Below are 20907 nucleotides of genomic sequence, written 5' to 3'. Positions count from 1 at the left end.
AGCCAAGCTCTAGGTACTTAGCTGTAGAGAGTAAAAGACTGGGTAATGTTGGCATGCTGCATGCACCGAGGATGCTCTTCCTAACGATGGCTTCTGAGGGCAAGTTGAGAAAGTCTAATTAAATAACAGCATTTTCATTAGAGAAGACTCAGAAAGGGAACGTCACCTTCATAGTAGGATGAATGCTTACAAGGGAAAGGCCCTACATTGCCAGGCAGTAACAACCTGTGCTTAAATTTCTGAGCTAACATTCATGAAGGTGCTGAGAAATCAAGTGCTTTGGAGAGGCATCCCTGAAAAGCAAGAGAGCAGAGTCCAGAACGGATGAAAAGATATGTATTTAAAATATTGATATTTCTAGAAATGTTGGACCACTCGGTGGATAAGGAACTGGCTGGATGGTTGCACTTGAAGAATTGCAGTCAATGTCCAAGTGCAGAACAGTCATGAGCGGTGTTCCTCAGGGACCAGTCTTGGGACCACTGCTTTTTCATGTCTTTGTTAGTGTCATGGGCAGTGGGATCAAGTGCACCCGCAGCAAGTTTGCCAGTGAGCCCAAGCTGAGTGGTGCGGTCGACATGCTGGAGGGAAGGGATGCCATTTAGAGGGACCCGGCTCAAGAGGTGCACCTGTGAGAACCTGACGGAGTTCAACAAGACCAAGTGCAAGGCCCTGCGCCTGGGCCCTGGGTGAAGAATGGATTGAGAGCAGCCCTGAGGAGAAGGCCCTGGGGCTGCTGGTTTGATGAGAAGCTCAGCATGAGCCAGCAGTGTGGGTTTGAGGCACAGAAAGGCAGCTGTATCCTGGGCTGCATCAAAAGCAGAGTGGGCAGCAGGGTGAGGGAGATGATTGTCTCCCTCTTCTCTGCTCTTGTGAGATTCCACCTGGAGCCCTGTGCTCAGCTCTGGGGCCCCCAGCACAAGAAGGACACACAAGTATGACAATGAGTCCAGAGGAGGGCCCCAAGGATGGATGGACGAAGGGGCTGGAGCACCTCTCCTGTGAAAACACGCTGAGGCAGCTGAGGTTGTTCAGCCTGAAGAACAGAAGGCTCTGGGGAGACCTTACAGTGACCTTACAGTGCCTAAAGGGGGCCTGCAGGAAAGCTGGGGAGGGACTCTGTCAGGGAGTGCAGTGACAGAACTTTTTTGGGTAATGGTTTTAAAATAAAAGAGGGTACAATTAGATTAGATATGAGGAGGAAATTCTTTACCGTGAGGGCAGTGAGGCACTGGCACAGGCTGCCCAGAGAAGCTGTGGGTGCCCCATCCCTGGAGGTGCTCAAGGCCAGGCTGGATGGGGCTTTGGGCAGCCTGGTCTGCTGGGAGGTGTCCCTGCCCATGGCAGGGTGGGGTTTGTTCATCGTTATAAAAGGACTGATATTGTTGTGGCTCATTCGGAAGTAATAACATTTATTTGTAGCAGGAATGGGAAAAGAATTGAAGTTTATCTACTGAATCTTGGTAATGCTTTAATTTAAATGAGTAGAGAATAAAATACAACCTAACTACAAGCTTTTGAAGATTAACACGTAGAGCTTAGTCACTTATGGATATCTAAGGTGGCCAATCTTAAAGGGCTTGATTTTCCACAGTTCTGTGCTTACAGTTTTCTGAGCATCCTTTTTAAGTGTTACCAAATTGGTCACCATCCTCTAGTTGCCATTTTAAGGTTTTGACTATTTTCATAACAGTTAAAAGATTGATTTTGTCACTAAACCTTAAAAGGTAAGTGCTATGCAGTTGTTTTTTCTTCTCTCCAATCTGAAACTGACCTGAAGAAGTTCATCTCCATTGCATTAGGGAAGATCAGAATAGAACTTGATGATTCCTGTAGTTTTAAGAGATGCACATTTAGAAAAATCGGATTCATTAACACTTTGTTGGCCTAGAAAATGGCATTATTTTGAGATTAGCTCTTGCAGGTTTGCACTCTAGTGCAAAGAAGGTTTTCACAACTAGGAAATTGTTCCGTGACAAAACGGGATATGACAATTTGAAGATGTGTAAAGACTTCCAGAAATTGCTTTGGAATGGGTATCAGCGATTCAAGGTAAAGCAAGCCACTGAAGGCATTGCGCTTTATTTGAAGTCCATAACACTAGGACGATTTTATCTCCAACCCTCTCCAGAATAGGGGCAGGGCATGACAGGGGAAGGATGCCTTGGTTAGCAGAACTGAAACTGGATTTCATGCACTCGAACAAAACCCCGTTCAGGGAGAACAATGGACAAACATTGTTGTCTCTTTGCCTAACAGCAAGTGGTCAAGGCAAGAGCAGAGGTGCCACAGGAGGATCAACCGGCGACAGGGGGCAATCTCTCCTGCACCAGGCTAGACAGAGCTCTTGGCGTCAGGTGCTGGAACCCAACCTTCTTCAAGGCATGAGGGGAGAAAAGCCTTTGCCACCAGCATGCGGGTGCAGATCTGCAGACATCTGAGGTGGAAGCAGTGGTGGCAGGCATGCCTGGCCATGTGCCTGACAAACTGCATCTCTGCTGCAGCACAACTCTTTGGTGGTGCCGTGCTGCTGCTGAAGCTGGCTGCAGCCTACTTGATGCTCAGGGAGGTGTCTGAGTCATCTAGCTGCACACCAAGCATCCTTTTGATGTAGTGCTCTTGGAGGCACCGGTCAGCCTGAGCCTGCGGGAGCAGCAGGAGCGCAGCACCGTCAGGCAGCAGTGGCAGGACTGTGGCAGAAGCTCCCAGGCTGCTTTCAGTGAGATCTGGAACCAGCGGGTGCTTTCCTCCACTTTCAGGTAGGAGCCGGAGCTGCTGCTTTCAGGTAGTAGCAGGGGAAGCAAGGTCTAGGGAAGAAGCGATCCCCTTGAAACACAGCTTTATGTGCTTCTTTGGAGTGGAAACACCCGTGGTACAGCACCAGCAACAAGTGCTGGGCAGCCACATCTGCTCTGGCTGCCTTTTTGGCCACTGTCCTTCAAAATCATGGGCCTGGAGTGTGCAATCATTGACCAGCAGTGACTTCCTTTAGGAACCTGAAATATTAGGAATGGAAAGAAACACTGAATAAATGTTCTTCTCCAAACAAAAGCAGCACTTAGGAAAATGCCTAAACTGAAGTTAACTGGACTGCTGAAGTGGTAAGTAAGAAAAGAGGTTTTCACCTCCGGGTTGCTTACTTAATTCAAGAGCTGATCTAATAAGAAGCACCATGCAATGGTGCAACTGTGGGCCTGCATGAGCTGACTTTGCTTTTTGCTGTAGTTCCAACATGACACGAGCTACACTTCCTGTATATAATCATAAAATAATCACCCAATAGCCTGAGTTGGAAGCGACCCACCAGAATCATCAAGTCCAATTCTTGGCTCCACACAGGACCACCCAAAATTTAGACCATGTGTCTGAGAGCATTGTCCAAACGCTTCTTGTACTCTGTAGGCTCAGTGCTGTGACCACTGCCCTGGGGAGCCTGTCCCAGTGCCCGAGCACCCTCTGGGTGCAGAAGCTTTCCCTAACCCCCAGCCTGACCCTGCCCTGCCCCAGCTCCATGCCGTCCCCTCGGGTCCTGTAGCTGTCCCCAGAGAGCAGAGCTCAGCGCCTGCCCCTCCGCTCCCCTCCTGAGGGAGCTGCAGGCTGCCATGAGGCCTCCCCTCAGCCTGCTCCTGTCGGGGCTGAGCAAACCAGGGGAGCTCAGCCGCTCCTCACACGTTTTGCCCTCTAGACCTTCTATTTACCATTTCCCTAGCTTCCTTTGGACACTCTCTAACAGCTCTATGTACTTCTTATTTTGTGGCACCCAAAACTGCACACAGTGCTTGAGGTGAAGCCACATCAGTGCAGAGCAGAGCAGAGCAGAGCAGGACAATCCTTTCCCTCAGCTGGCTAGGAATGCCGTGCCTGATGCAGCCCAGGGTATGGGTGGCCCTCCTGGCCGCAGGGTACGCTGTTGATACCTATTCAACTTGCCACTGACCACAGTGCCCAGATCCCTTGCTGCAGGGCTGCTCATCCCCCACTCTGTATGCATAGGCAATGTTGCCCCAACCTACATGTAGGTGAAGAATCTGTCGCTTGTCCCTGTTAAACTTCATACGTCAGTGATTGCCTGGCACTCGGACTTGTCAAGATCTCGCCACAAGGCCTGTCTATACACAAGGGAGCTCACATCTCCTCATAGATAGTATGATTTGCAAACTTAGGATTTATTCCATCCATAGTGCATCCAGACACTACCTCTACATCGAACCTTTCCTTTACAAGAAGGGACCCATTTGACCCTGTAGAGAGGGGTGTGATTTAAAAGGCTTGGAGAACGTCACTGGTTTTGTTGAGTTGCTTTCCACACTGCTAAAATATCAAATCAAAGCCTAGGAACCTGTTATGAATGGCTCAGGATTCAAATTAGGATTAAATTAAAAAATAGGATTCATTAAAAGAATATAAAGGAATAGAGGTAAGCAAACAGCGCTGGGTGCACCGGGAGTCTCCGCTCCACCAGGATGCACACCAGTTACATCAAGCAGCTAATTTTTATGCTCCTAAACTAATACATATTCATTACTACTTCTAAAAAAAACAGGTTATTATAATTAGTTTCCGGGGTCCAGTCCCTCCTACTGGAGCATGCGCATCAGTCTCCTCTGGGGGTCTCTAGGGGTCTTTCATGCTGAAGGCTCGTAGTCTTCCTCTCACCTTTGTACTCACTCGGCACTATTCCAAGTTTATGGAACACTCTCTGTACACTCTCTGCAGGTCTTGTCTCCCAACCGTCTTTCAGCTTCTTTTTTCTTCCTCTTAATCTCTTGGCCCCCCTGGCCAGATACCAAGGATCCTCATAGTATCCCATAACAGTCACTAGTTGTTATCAGTTGTTCTGAAACTCCCAGACATCAAACACAAACAGCTTTCTTATTTGATGCTTCATTAGTAATTAAAACATTCTTCCCCAGCCATTCACAGGGACAGTCACATCTATAGCAGTGTTAAGTTAATCTTGAAGAAGACAGGAAAAAAGGCTGTAACTGTTAGAAATAGAAGTCTGGAATATCAAAAGCAAACAGGTTCATAAATTTAGGGAGTGTTTTCTGAAGACGTTGATAAATTGACTAGAATGAGGGGGAGACTGGGACACACTGCATCTGTGGTTCAAGAATTAAATTGCCAGTGCAGGGCCCAGAGGCAGGCAGGATTCAAACAGAATTATTCTTTATGGACACGAATTGTTAACACATTCCTCACAATCCCTTATCTTCTTTTTAATATCAACAATTCATGTCTCTTCTGTTGTTAACTGGATTTCATCAGTCCGTTCTTGGAGGGTCCAATTCTTAAGCATCATAATTGACATATTCCCTTCCTTTTTTAACGAAGTTATTACCAATGTACTATTTATCACCCGGTGTATTAATAATGTAAGACAAGGTATCATACAAGGTATAAACAATAACATCTTTACACCACATAACAATAAAAATAACACTCTTTTAACCCATGGTCCACCAGGCAGCCATGAAAATAAATCCCATTCCATATCCTTCCAGGTTTGTGTTTGCTCGCTCACCTCCCCCCCCTCCTTCTCTGGGATGGGAGAGAGAAATGGGAAAGTGAAGCCTGTGAGTTGAGATAAAAACAAGAAAATAATAATAACAATAATAATGATGATAATATTACTACTAGTAATAATGTATACGAAACAAGTGATGCACAATGCAATTGCTCACCACCTGCTGTCTGATGCCCAACCTAACCCCGAGCAGTCCGGCTCTCCTCCCAGCCTGCCTGCTGGCAGGACAGTGAGAAGCTGAATTTGGCTTGGTCCTTGGCTTGGTGTAAGCACTGCTCTGTAACAATTCAAAACAATTAAAACATCAGCATATTATTAACATTCTTCTCATCCTAAACCAGAACATAACATTCTATCAGCTACTAGGAAGAAAACACCCTTTTTATCAATCTTTAAACAGCAATTACTAAAGCTAAATTTTCCACAGACTTCTCCTTCTTGTGCTAGTAAATAATCCAAAGTTAGGCAATTTTGATACAAAGCAGTTCTCATCATTATAACAATTATTGAGCATAACTTCATAGAAGATGGAATATCCTTTTGGCTAGTTTGGGTCAGATATCCAGTCTGTGTCTCCTCCCAGCTTCTTGTGCATCCCCAGCCTCCTCACTGACATGTCACCATGAGAAGTTGAAAAGTCCTTGGCTCTGTGTAATCACTACTCTGAAACATCAAAAACATTGGTGTGTTATCAACGTTATTTTCTTCCTATATCCAAAACATGACACTGTATCAGCCACTATAAAGCAAACTAACTCTGTCCCAGCCAAATCAGGACAATATCCACCTCTCCAATAATATTTAAGCCTTGCTCAGGTCCCACGCTTTCCGATAGATTCTAATTAACCACTGCCACCCTTCCCGCTTTATGACACGCAGACACTATCCCCTTAGTTTGTGGGCCATCTCTCTAAATGTCTGTTGTCATGTCTTTTAGTCCATGACCTTGGACTTCTTTGTGTCAAAATGGTACTTCAGGTCAGAAGGGATGCTGTCTGATGTTGGCCTGTTGCACGCTGAAGGCAGCTCTGGTTCCATCACCACAGAGCTTATTGTGTTCTATCACCACTGCTCTGTGCTTGGTTCCATCAAAATTCATTCTTCATCAGTCTGGGTGACTCTTACTGTAATAACATTAACAGAATAGTGATGGTATTCAGCATTATATAGATACAGAAACTGGAATATTACAATTCAAATCACAGGCTATTCTCACCCCAAATCAAATCCCCTGAGGAACACACTGGACTTCCCCATTTTCTGCATTACCCACCAAGTGTACTTGGGCCCCTGAACAAAAGCAATCCCATGGATGTTTGCCCTTGCCTGAGGCAGGAATAACCCAGTCTCCTCCAGTATGTTTTTTATATGCAATACAGGGACTTTATCCCCTTCTACAGTACATAGAAGTTTTGATTGGGCAAGACCAGCTTGGTTGGCAGATCCTCTAGTGGTGATTAACCAGGTGGCATTTGCTAAATAGGTACTCCAATATTTGCATGTCCCATCATTTTCAGTGTAGTCTTTAATCGTCCATTATATTGTTCAATTTTCCCAGAAGCTGGTGCATGATAGGGGATGTGATATACCCACTCAATGCCATGCTCTTTGGCCCAGCTGTCTATGTGGTTGTTTCAAAAATGAGTCCTTTCATCTGATTCAATTCTTTCTGGGGTGCTATGTCACTGTAAAACCTTTTTTTTCAAGGCCCAGAAGAGTGTTCTGGGTGGTAGCATGGGAGATGGCATATGTTTCTAACCATCCAGTGGTTACTTCCACCACTGTAAGTACATGGTGCTTGCCTTGGCAGGTTCCCTGTATTTATATTTCAGACATCATCCTCCATACCAGAGAGTTTTTAACCAATTGGCTTGCTTGATTGTTGTGTGTATTTCACATTCATCGATAACCCATGCAATAGTGTCCATGGCCAGATCCACCACTTGATTATGAGCCCATCTGTATGTTGCATCTCTGCCTTGATGGCCTGAGGTGTCATGGGCCCACTGAGCTATAAATAATTCAACCTTTTTTGGCCAGTCCAGATCCACCTGAGCCATTCCACCTGCTGTTTGTTTTGATGTTCTTCAGTAGCCTGACTTGGATACATGAGTATCTACATGACATACTTTTATAACCAGGTTCTCTTCTCGGGTGAGAATATCTTGCCACAATGCAGCAGCCCAGATGGGTTTGCCTCTGCGCTGCCAGTTGCTCTACTTCCATTGCTGTAACTACCCACATAGGGCATTTGACGTGAGTCAGTATACAGCCAGAGCGCTGACCACTTTTCTCATTCAGCAATATCTAAAGCCAGCTGGATGACCTTCACTTCTACAAATTGGCTTGATTCACCATCTCCTTCAGCAGTTTCTATGACTTGTCATGTAGGACTCCATACAGCAGCCTTCCATCTTTGATGCTTTTGCACAATACAACAGGACCCATCAGTGAACTGTGCATAGCACAACTCATTTTCTTGTAGTTTATTACACAGCGGGGCCTCTTCAGCATGTGTCACCTCCTCCTCTGGCAATATTCCAAAGTCTTTGTCTTCTGACCAGTCCACAATCACTTCCAAGATTCCTGGGTGACTGGGGTTTCCTATTTCCTATTGAATCCTTTTAGCTTCCACTGCAGAATTCATTCAGAGGATTTGGTCTCTTCATGCATCTTGCTAGGGAATAATGAGATGTAATAAATAAATTATAAAGCAAGCCTTGTTTTTTAAGTGACATGGCTTTTGAAATTCATGTAAGATGTCAGGAAAGAAAGAAAAAACACAAAACAAAACAAACAAAAAAAAAACAGACAAACAAACATTCTATTCATTTTCAATGAAAAACATGTATTTTTATTACATCATGCTTCAGGAATAATTTATGAATATAATATTTTGAGCCTGTGTGGAGGCACAGAATTTGATAGATTGAGGTAAAGGCTAAGGGTCCTATAGTTCTATACTATTAATCACCCACTTCAACCCTTCACTCCTAAATTTCCAGATATTCAGAAATCCTTCTCAAAGCCCTTATGTCCTGAACAGATAGCAGAGTTTAAATGTGTGGTGTTTGCACAGAAACATGCAAGAGTACTCCAGTCCTGCCATGCATGCCTTGTGCTAGCTCCATGTGTAATACACTTGAGCCCCTTGATTCCTCTGTTTCATAGAAGGTTATTTGCAGAGTCAGTCTATGATCAGGATGCACTGGGTTCACAGTGCACATGCCACGCGTGCAATAGTTCTGGTATATCTCTGTATGTCATTATGTGTAGGATTTTCCAGAAAGGATGGAAGCTCTCAGCACATAACTTCCCATCACATCATGTTGCACTAGCATTTTGTTTCACTGTTTGATAACTATGTGTGCCTTGGCATTTTCACTTTCATCATTCTTTCTATCTCTGAAAATACAGCTTTGAGGACTTCATCCATCTAGAGATAATTGGATTCTCTTATTGTCACTATTTCTTACTGGAACATACCGAGCTTAGAAAATTTGAAAGAAAAAAACAAAAGCAACCTGATAAAGTAAAATTAATAAGGATGTGAGGGTCATGGACTTTATTTAACTTCTATGGACAGTTAAGAATGAACAGTTCTTAGGAGACATCTGAGTACAAAGCCAAACTTTCATCCAGTGAAAATGCTGGTAACAAAAAGAGCTCAGTCAGTTTAAAGAGCTCATGCTGCAGTGAAAGCTGAAATCTGAGGACTACCTTGAGCAGTGTTAAAGCCAGAGCCAGTGATACTGGGTAAAGAGCCTGTTGATAACTAGAAAAATTACTGGCTTTGCTCCATTGTATTTCTTCATTTCCTGCTAAATTGCTTTCAAGTGATACACTAGTGTTAGTATCTTGAATAAATTAATATATATAGCGCAGTGCTCAGAATTACCAGTTCAGTTTCTCTACCTTGAAAATATTTATGTTTATACAGATTTCAGCTGATTAAAAATGATAATTTCTGTGGTTACTTTGGAGCAGATAGGCATGGTGATAGCTAAATTTTCCAGGTGTGGAACACACAGGTAGCAAGGGACTGTGGGGTATAGACACATACATGTACGATACTTAAAAAGATGTCTACAATACCAACTCTGGAACACAAAGAAAATCTAAGAAAAAGACTGCCAGTTCAACATGAGATTAGATAGTCTAAGGTAGAGCTGCTCTTTGAACTGTGGTCTCCAAGTCTACAGAAACAATCTTTGTGTAACTTCTTTCTAACTGAGAAATTATTTTTCAGGGACTCTTCACCAGGACCTCTAAGAGAATGCTGGGAAAAAAAAAAAAAAAAAAAAAGTCCAAAGCATGCCAAAGCATGCAGTACCATGTGCATACTTATTACATAAACAGAAAAACTTGAATTTTCACTTTTAATTGGAAAACTGCTAAGTTTCCATAGACAACTTCTCAGAGTAGATACACTAGTAGTATTTTGATGTTCATTTTAAAGCCCTTTCCATGAGAAATAAACCCTATATGAAATTGTGTTTCTTTTTCAGATTAATTTCAAGCTAGAGTTCAATGGACTATTCAGAATATTGCAGCAAATGCTACTACAGCTTTTCAATTAATATAGCTGTAGCAATTCTTATCTTACAGTCAGTTATCTTGTTTAACATATTTCTCTGTTCTGTGCAAGCTCAAGAAACACTAGAAAAAAATACCACTTCCAGGCTGTGTGGATTTCTGTAAAATAGAGCAGAAAATAATTATACAGTTATATTTATATCTCTAAATTTCTAAAAATTATACATTTATATCTCTGTAAAATAATTCAGCAGAAAATATGTATATGTGGTAGGAAAAAAGTTAGGAAGTAATATTGCACTCATGCATAACAAAGCCCTATAGAACAGCGAATGTTTACAACTCCGAAAAACTAGATGGAATTGATTGGTACAATCACACCACTGTTTTCTTCTTACTGCTGTAGTTCTGCATGTAAGTCATACCTGCTTTTCTGCACTCACTAGATTAAATAAATAAATAAATAAATACTGGCTTACTGTTTTACTAAACCCTTAATAACCATATCAAAGTGGTTTTTTTTTTGTTTTTTTTTTTTGGTTTTGTGTGTGTGTGTGTGTGTATTTTATATTATTCTGTTTCTAAATGTTTCTTTTCACCATAAGAAATTAAAATTCAATTACCAGTAATATCTTCAGAAAGAGTCTTGATAGAACACAGCTTGCTCAACTCCTAGTGAAATTCTGTGCTGAGCCTACAGATAGACTTTCAAGTAATTTAACAGGGAGAGGAAAGACTTAATACATGACTTTTCCCCTTTGATTTTAGAAATGGCAAAAGCAATATCTAAGTCAAAATTTGCTTTAGCATGTACCTGTTTGCTTTCTATTCTCCATCTGAAAATTTCTGTTTAGCTGCATACGTCCCCTTGGGTTCTTTTGTCAATGAAGTATGTTATTACAATGGAAGAAATAAATGCAAGCCAGCAGAAGGAAACACTCAGATGAAAAAATGACTTTGAAAGCACAGATTCAGGATATGTAAACACAAATAGAAAATATTCCCTTGGAAACTTCCTGGAACTGGAGGCCATTGACCTCATAGACCTGGAGTCTTGTAATACTGTAGTATCAGGCAAACAAATGAAAAATACTGTGTGGCAAAAAAAACAACAACCCACCTCCCAAACCCTGAAACAAAATACAACATAACACAAAGTTGTGAGAGTGTGTAGTATGCTTGGGACACCTTGTGATTGTAATATAGGATTTGGAGGAAGGAGATTAAGTCAGAAGTTAGCATGTTTTAAATATTAAGATGCATTCCGAAGATATAACAAAATGACACACAGTATGATTGGAAGAATCATTAGCATGATCAGTTTCTGCAGTGTTTTTCTTTTTGTTTGTTTGTTTGTTTATTTAATTTATTTTTTATTTTTTTTTCTTTAACTGGAGTGCTTGATTTTAATAAGAAAATGAAATGTTAGAGAGGAAGAAAAATATATTAATATTGCCATTCAAGTATCTTCTACAATAATAGTCTCTATTATACAAAACTTGTAACATGTAGAAAAAATGTGGCATAGGAAAGGTCTTTAAAGATTTAATATTTCTCAGGTGACTGAGGACCTGATAGCCAGCAAAACTTGACAGCCACATTCTGAATTGTGTACAAAGCTTCTGCTTCTTAATCTACTAAATCCAACTTTGGTATACAACACAGAATTGAACAAGCATGTAAGAAAATGATTCACAAAGGAAATTAGAAGTGTTGTGGAATTCAGCAAATTACTGTAAATGATTTATACTGTAACCTGATTATTTCATTGTGATGTCAGTCATTTTCAATACTGTGTCTACAGAGGAAGTGCTATTTTTAAAAGAAATATTGGTAAATCTGAGTAACACAGAGACTCCATTTCTAAAAGGGCTGCTGAAGCACTCTGGAGTACCTGCTAAACTAAGGGTGCAAGGAGAGTTCTCAGAACCTCTTGTGTGGGCTCAGCATGGTGTCTCTAGTTGTACATTCCCATATTCCTGAGCTCCGGGATGCCACCAAAGGCTGTTCTCCTTACACTGATTCTAGGATCCTTCCCGGTGTTCCCACAGAAAGCTTCTGATAGTTTAATTTAAATATGTCAAACTGAAATGAACCTAGTGAAAGACAAAGCTTGTATGCCTAGAGGTAGAACCATTTTTCCATTGCATATTTTGGGGCTAGGAATATCCCACACTGAAGATCATCATTTGGCACTAACCAAGAGAACAGTTCTCTAATATTGCCTTAATTAGAAAAAGCCACTGTGTCACTGTATGTGCAGCAAACATAAATTCTAATCACTCAAGTGCCATTAAATGGCTGTAATAGAACATCATAGTTCACTACTGCAGACTAGTAAACTGCACGTGGCAGCTTGTATTTCAGCCACTCAAATTATACTTGGCTTCAGACAATGCTGTAAGTCACTGGCTCACAGAAGCACAAAAGCTGACTTCTATCACACCAGTACAGGTTGAAAAGAATAATTTTTTCCTCCCTGGAGATTCAAAACCTGAAGTATAACTGGTGATATACAAGGACCAGGAGAAAGACTGACATTTGATTATTCCATTTTATGTTACTATTATGTATCATTAGTTATTTTTATTATTTTCTACTATATATTAATCCCATATGGTTATTATATACTATGTTTATTGTTATTATATACTTTAGATTCCGATATGCATTTACAGACAAAGGTAAGTACTGCTAAAATGAAAAAAAATTTTCTACAAATCGTGGCTGAGAGGCCATAGGGTCCAAGAAGCAAGCAGAGAGTGAACAGCTATTTTGTGCCCTAAGACTGTCAACAGACAGTGGATTTCCTCCCACTTCTGCATTGGTTTTAATAGTTTTGTTGAAAGAACCAAAGAGAAAGCATCATAGCTAGACATGTAAAGATTAAAGCAAAAAAGGAAATTTGTCCCCCTTCATTGTGATTAAGGTTGTCTTCTGTGGTAATACTACCATAATGAATTCCTTTCCTTTGCTTCATCCTTCTCATTCATGTCCAGACCTTTAGCTTTACAAAAATACTGGCCAAGCTAATAAATCTGATCAGAATAAAACGTTGAGATTGAAATCAGTACAATGACCTGTGATTTTGTAAACTATGTTAACCTCTATGTGGTAGATGAAAACAACCTGAGGCTGTCATTTGGTGAGTCAGTATTGCTGCTGGAACCAGCAGAATGCCACCTAAGAAAGAGCATTCTACATACTGATCTGTTCTCTCAAGAAAAATTTAGAAGGTTTTGATAGAATTTCTCTTACAGAATCACCCCACGTTTGATACTGTCCTCCTTTTTTTTTTCCCCCTTTTTTTTTAATCTGCTTTACTGATTATTATTCTCAAAGTATGTCTTAATTTCTATTTTCCATGGGTTTTTGCTGGCCCAGGCCAGCAAAACATCAAACCTGGTTAGGTTCCTTAGCAGGGTCTAATGAAAGTTTTATGTTAAAGACATTGAGCCAGCCAGCTATTCCATCATGATTCAGAAAACTATTTATGTATATTTCTGAACTAAGGGCCGTTAGCAAGAGTAGAAGTGCAACTGGCTAATGAGGTAATCAATGTTTAAAACTTAAACATATACGCCAGTCCCATGCTGAACTGAGATTTGTCAAGGTGAATGATCAAAGTTGGAATGAAAGACACAAAAAAGGTGATGGGATGAAAGCAGAGAATGACAACAATTACAGTAGGAATGTAACATTAAGGAACTTGGTGTCATGATCATCACAGAATGTAATATTTCTTGTGTGAGTTAATTAGGCGTTGATTGTAATTCTTCAAATCTCTCAAAATGTAAATATTTTATAAGGTCTTTTCCTATTGAAATGCCACAAATCATAGATCACTCACTTATGTAAATGAAGAATACACAGATCTCTAAAAGAGAGATAGCTCATTGCCTCTTTCATTCTGTGATTTGGGGGGGGGCACAGAGGGGGAGGGAAGGAAAACAGAATTCTGTCATGTAGCTGAGAAAAGAAGGTAAGCAAAAAACAAGAAAATAAACAACATGAAACTATCTCTAGGTACTATATAAATCCTCTTAACTTCTTAGCACAGGTTACATTTATCAGTTGGTAAAAACATTAATAGACATTCTCCCAAATGCAATGTGCACCCAATTCCTGCAAACAGGTATTATATACTTATATATATATATATATATATACTTATATATATATATGGATATATATACTATATATAATAATAATATACTATGGATGAACATATGCAACAAACAAAATTCTGATCCATATTCACAAACTACTCCTAGTTTACAACAGCTATTTGACTACTGATTTCACTAAGGTTTTTGAGGTTTTGCCCCCAAAACAAGCAACAACTGTCATATAAATGACAGTGCATTTAATCAAATGTTTCTTACTCTTGTCTTTCCTGAACATGCATGCTTCCTAGATAATAGCATGTTGGGACAGAAGAGCAAAATTTTAGCTTTCCTGCTGCACAGAAGACCTGCTTTCAGATAGTCTTCATTCTGCTATCTAAATAACTATGCGGTACATGGCAGAAGGATACAGCTTCTAGCAAGAACAAATTTCTATACCCACTGAGAAAAGATCCATTTGCCCTTCCACTGAGGCCTTGATAATGTTTTTAGTGCTGCTAACATACATCTGCACAAAACTATGAAACGCAAAACTACAGAACCACTCATCTGTATGCACAAATGATTTTTAAGTCTGTTTCTTTTACTGATAAGCTACTTCAGCACAGTAAACATACCTGGCTGATGAGTCATTCTGGTGCTTATTTTCCAGGTTTGGAAAATGAGATTCTGTGTGTCCTTGAGCTTCACTCTATTGTCCTGGTGGAAGTTATCATCTGCTTGTCTGGACTTCTGGGAAAGTTAAGCGTAATCATCTGAAGTCAATGTGTTCGGCTTCAAGGAAGAAAAGACATACTTGATAATGGTCTAAAAATTTAAATTATTTGGAAAATAAAACAAAACAAAAATGTTTTAGATTCTGGTGGTGACATAGTGCAGCGTGGATTAAATTAAAACACTTCTTAGCTATAATGTGAAGGTAACAATGCACCACAGATGGAAGCAGCATAGATATTCTTGCATGCATAGAACATAGACTCTGGTTCAGCAAATTACTTTAGTGACATGCTGAATTTAAATCATATATATTAAGTTAGTCTCCATGAAGCTAATCATAGCTTTTAAATTAGACATGTGCTTAAACTTCTGATTGAGTCAATCCCAAGAGAATCAAAAAATAAATATATTTTTTAAAAAAAAGATTTTTTATAGGAATATTTTCTTATTCAAATCGATAAATAAATCTTTTTATAAGGAAATTTCTCTAATTCAATATACAGAACAGAATATAACTTGTTTAGAATGATAGTTTTTAAAAATCTTTCTCACTGCTTCACATTCATGATGTATGTGCCAACGTACTTTGCAAACTTCAGTTAAAATCGTAATTTCTGGTGTTTGCAGAACTCAATGCATCTACTGAATAATTTGTTTAGGCTAGCTTTACTGACTGACGAGTCCTTCTCATTCTGCTCTTCATCCCTAAGGGAAATTAAACTGCTTCCACTTCAAAATAAACAAAACCAAACCCAAAACCAAACAACAACAAAACACTACATAAGTTACTCCTGGGTTTGCAATTCTTTTCTGATTTTCTTAAAGGAATCCCAAATTTATTATCAGCTTTTCAAAAGCCAGATGTTCTTGGCAAAGAAGCATGTTCTCTGAGTCCACAGAGAGCAATGCTACATCTGATCAAAGGCATGCTGGGATGTTATAATTTCGATTTGGCTTGTTTTCCTAGCTAAAATAACCCTAGGGTCACTAATTGTCCTGATAAACATCTCTCCTGAACCCTTTAGTATGAAAGCAAACAATAAATAAAAAATTACCTACCATCCTAATGCAAAAAACAAGGTGTAGTATTGCTACTGCTAATTAAAAAGATCACTTTGGCTCATATCAAATGATTAATCATTAAATATAATTATTTAACTGCATGTAGATAAAACAGCAAAGGAAAGCTTAGAAAAGATGGGGGAAAAAAGCTTTGAAGCTTTGTTGTTCACTGTAAATGAATACTTAAGTATCTGAAAATGCAAGACTAAACCATTTTCCAAGTAATGTAGTGACTATAATCTTGTTTACCACACCTCTTTTCTGAAGGCTTATACCTACAAAATAATTTGAATACATATAGATACATTTTGTGCTGCAAAACAGGGATAGCAAATAATAAATATCTGTTTCAAAAAGGAATGTATCTTTTATAAAAATAGAACCATATCTACTATCCAATCAGGGTACACAGACAAATGTGTTTATGCTCTGCACACCTATTTCATTCATAAAGATAATCCAGGACTTTATTTTCATGTTAATTTTATATTGCTGCAGCTACATGTTCAGTCAAGCTAAATATTAGTAAACAGTATACACATTTAATCTAGGCAATATCTTTTTCCCTGATGTGAGTATCAAGTTGCTAGATGTACCTACCTTTTTACTTATCAGTGTATCAGTGGGTATGACTCTAACATTTCAAACATTAATGAAACAACAACAAAAAAAGTCACTTTTATCAACCTAATAGATCTGTGAAACTACTATTGTTCCTAGATCACATGTAGGTACAATAAAGACACGTAAATATCTTAATAAAAAGTCCTGCAAGGAAATTTGAGGCAGTCTTCACATACCCAGTTAGAGTCATGTCCTTGACACTTCAAAAAAATCTAAGTGTAGAATTGCTGTCTTACAAATGCCAATGCAATAAAGGTAATACTGACCTTCTTCATAAAACACAGCAGCAGAAGTGTGTCAGTGTTGTCACTTTACCCTGGTGGTGCTCTCCCAGTGGTGATTAATACTCTCTAAGTCAGGAGCCATAACTCTGATGAGCCTTTAATACAGTAAAACAACAGAAGCAGTTAAGGGCATTGTCTGAGAGAAACGGAGAGGAATTTAATCAAGTTGCTAATATACTTTGACCAGAACTCTCAGGTACTCTTAACTATAATCAAAGTCTTAAAGGGACTATTACATTTCAGCTCATGCCTCTGTAGGGGCTAGTTACTGTTATACCCTGCTGAGAACAGAGAGCAGTAACTTGGTAAGCATCCATCACTTTTGGAAAGAAAAATAATTTTTTGCATTCACATGAGTATTCCATTTGGGCTACATCTAAGCTATGGCTGTGATAGGATGAAGGACAGAGGAAATAACAACAGCGTTCAAAAAGACTAATTTAGTTTAGCAAGGTTAATTTCCCTTCCTATAGCTAGAAGTCCATAGAGAATTCTGCACAAGGGATAAGCAAGCTAACACCTCCACTCTATTGTTAAAAATGATTTTGCAACTGAACTAGGAACAATAATAGGGATTGTTGCAGCCGAAGCATTGCCTCTAATACTGAAAACATTGTAATCCTGAAATGTGACAGCATTGCAAATCCAGATCCTCAGCACTCACTCATCCAGATGGCCAATAGCTTATGGAATAAAATATTAATTGTATTCATTTATGTTTATTAACTAATTGTGTTTGGATCTTAATGTCCAAAGATGAAATATTCATACATTACTCCATGCTGGTTGCTGCAAAACAGCATACTGGCAAAGAAAAGAATTCAGATCTGTCAGGAGCATGAGCTATATTTAAATAGATGTATGTTGTACATCTAGCTGTTAACCTCTGTTCACTAATTCTGTAAGAGAATACAGACACAAAAATAGCCAACATTCACTGACATTGACAATACAAAAACACCAAGCAGTATTAGAGACACTTTTTAAGGCATTCTTTAATATATTAATGACCCCCTCAGACTGTAAATCAGAAGGGGATTTGAAAACCGTCCTATTTCCCTGTTCTTGGGGACATTTTGCTAACTAAAGTGGTACATCTTAATCAAATTATTTCATCTTTTTCTCCATTGAATACACTCTCTGTTTATATAGAGTATGGATGACTCACTTATCACAGAATCACAGAATCACAGAATCTCTAGGTTGGAAGAGACCTCAAGATCATCGAGTCCAACCTCTGACCTAACACTAACAGTCCCCACTAAACCATATCCCTAATCTCTACATCTAAACGTCTTTTGAAGACTTCCAGGGATGGTGACTCCACCACTTCCCTGGGCAGCCCGTTCCAGTGCCTAACAACCCTTTCAGTAAAGAAATTCTTCCTAACATCTAAATACAGCATTCTATCAAAGATAATTTAAAATTTTAAACTGCAAAAATGTACTGAATTAGCAGGCCTCAAAGTCACTGCCAAAATTTTCAGCTGTATATATATATATATTTTGTATATTATTTATAAAAAATGATCCCTGCAAAAATGATCTGTTACACATCTTCTATGCCATTCTAATAATGTTATTCTCAGTGGATTTCAGAAAATGAGAGGATTAAATATGGGACTTTGCACGGTAAATCCTTTTATTTAATAAACAAATCAATTTACATGTCTCTTCTTTCAGTGAACCAGGAATAGATTCCTTGTATTGTTGAAAATTTGCATGTAAACAGTTTGCTAGAGTCCAATAATCTTTGACCAGCTTCTGTCAGATATTCCACATGTGGAAGGTATTTATTTGAAAATATAAGTCATGTTATGTGGGATTTTTGATTAGCAGAGTGATAGAAAATATACTGAAATGACAAAATAAGTGTGAGTAACACTTAGCAAAATATAGTGATTGTGATATGCAGTTAAATCACAATACCTATGTCATCCTCATCATTGGTCTCCACAATATACTCACCATCATGACACCGGCTATTCCCAGTCACCAGGAAGGAATACGTGGGTTGAAAACAGCTCAAACCCATTGCTCTCTTCATAATTCTTCTGCTAGTTGTCCAGTTTTTATACTCTATGTTGGGTTGAGCAAAGTATACTACCTTCATACTGCATGGTTAACTGAGGGAGATATTCACAGCCTTTTAATGAAGTCAGGAAGAAACTTTTACACCACTAGCTGCTCCACTCAAATGACATAACTGTTTATCTAAAGCAAAGGCCACCATCTAGTTCCCTAGATGTTGATACAAAGTCAGCTTTCCTTGAAACAGCTTTGGTCACTCACACCTTGCATTATTGCCTGAGTTTTTTTGGGCACATTGGCCATTTTCACTGAGCCTTCTTCCACTGTAGGGGTCTACTGGTCAGTCACACCATAATATGAGGTATGCCAGAATTAGTTGCTAATCTAAATAACAACCTAGTAATCAAAGAAAACAAAAAAGAATGATTAAACTTTTCCAAAACAAAAATTTCTTCCTCCCTTTCTTTATACTAATATTAAAAATTTTCTCACCATTTTAAACAATTTGTTACCAATGTTTAGTAAGTGAAGATAACAGCACTTGTTCAAGATGCCTAATTATTTTTAGGAAGCAGCCAAAGCAGCCTGCCTTACAAGGGGGACAAATAGGAGTTGAGGTGACCCCAGACAGGAGCAAATGGGGCCACAGCAGCAGACTGCCACTCCTATGGGCACTTACTTGTTGTCTCCTACGGGACAACAGTTCTGGGATGAGCTGAAACGGGGTCCTGTGTGCACAGGCAGGGCTGAGGAGACCCCAGGAGAGTCTGGACAGTAAGGCTGTCTGGTGTTTTTTAGGAACCTGAAATGGTAATCATTTTTATTACTTCAACAATTACATCTTCAAAGTAATTCATTTGTCAGATACGGTATAACAAATATATGACCTGTTTGTTTGTTTGTTTGTTTTAACTACAGGCCTAAATCCACAACTCAATCTACAAAACTTTAAACCTTACATTCTTCAATAATACTGTCTCAGCTTGGCCAAATTTAGGATTATTCAGGTGCCTAATTGCATTGTAGATAAATATTTTCAGAACATTTTATTTAGAACTTAAAAGCCTCAATAACTCACTAGTCAGGCAAGGGTTTCACTCTGCAAGAGATATAATTCATATTTTTTTCACTGAAATATAAGAGGTCAAACATGAAAAGGTAAAATCACACACACACACACAGAAAAAAAAAATAAAATAAAAGAAAGGTTCAGCTAAGTAGTCCATATCTCTATAGGCTATTGACCTTGGTAGCACTTCACCTGGTAGACAATAAGTAGACTAAATTACTATACTGCACAGTTCACTTTTGTGACATCAGTTTAGCTCTTTGAAATGCCTGCCAGTATTTGAGGGGCAAGCTTGTCACTCAGTTGTCAGTGCCTTGCATAAATTAAGTGAGACTACAAAGAATACTGTGAAATAGTTCATTGTTATGGTGATGTGTGTGTCCCACGTTCATTCATTCATCTGTCAATCTGGTCAGCAACATGGGATGTTTCCTTCTCCCCACCATACAGGAGACTCATTTCTCCTCTTTCCGCCATATACACAAAGTAAGTAACCTCTTGTTTCTTATCAAAAGAAATTGAGTAAGACTTGGATTTTACATCTTGATTAAAGTACGTATATACCTAGCAGAGTTCATTGGTTCAACAAGTTTCCACAATTTAGTTCCTGAAGAATCATTTATCATAATCTATCATATTCATCTGGCACAGAAAAACATAACTTTATTTTATTTTGAGCTCTGTCTTTTAGTTTGAGAAAAAAAATAATGAGCAATTGAAATTGCAAAAAGTAACGATTAGAGTTATACTCTCCAGTAAAAAAAAAAAAATAAACAAATTTATCCTAAGCCTGTACTCACCAGAATTAATCTAGAATTAAGCCATTATTAGCTTTACAGAATCAGACACTCAAAGGTCAACAGAATTTATCAAAAATCTCTGAAATTCTAAAAGACATAAACAACTTATATTTTCTGTTAATTTTGTTCAT

At 39.1% G+C, this 20907-nt stretch overlaps 1 protein-coding gene across 1 annotated transcript in view; it reads right to left on the bottom strand.

Annotated features, from left to right (window-relative positions):
• Window positions 1-4147: 4147 nt before the first annotated feature.
• The window catches only part of LOC106019573 (inositol 1,4,5-trisphosphate receptor-interacting protein-like 1), a 171388-nt gene continuing 154628 nt past the window's right edge, over window positions 4148-20907 (bottom strand). The window contains exons 3-6 of the mRNA XM_072025752.1: window positions 19587-19709; window positions 16860-16972; window positions 14808-14997; window positions 4148-8204 (exon numbers count right to left, since the gene is read on the bottom strand). The gene's annotated coding sequence lies outside the window, so the exon portion shown is untranslated. The remainder of the gene's footprint in view (window positions 8205-14807; window positions 14998-16859; window positions 16973-19586; window positions 19710-20907) is intronic.

This window comes from Anas platyrhynchos, chromosome 1 (assembly GCF_047663525.1).
Source record: "Anas platyrhynchos isolate ZD024472 breed Pekin duck chromosome 1, IASCAAS_PekinDuck_T2T, whole genome shotgun sequence".
In the NCBI taxonomy this organism is placed as follows: domain Eukaryota; kingdom Metazoa; phylum Chordata; class Aves; order Anseriformes; family Anatidae; genus Anas; species Anas platyrhynchos.
Note: the sequence above shows the minus strand (reverse complement) of the source record. Positions and strands in the feature narration are given on the sequence as shown.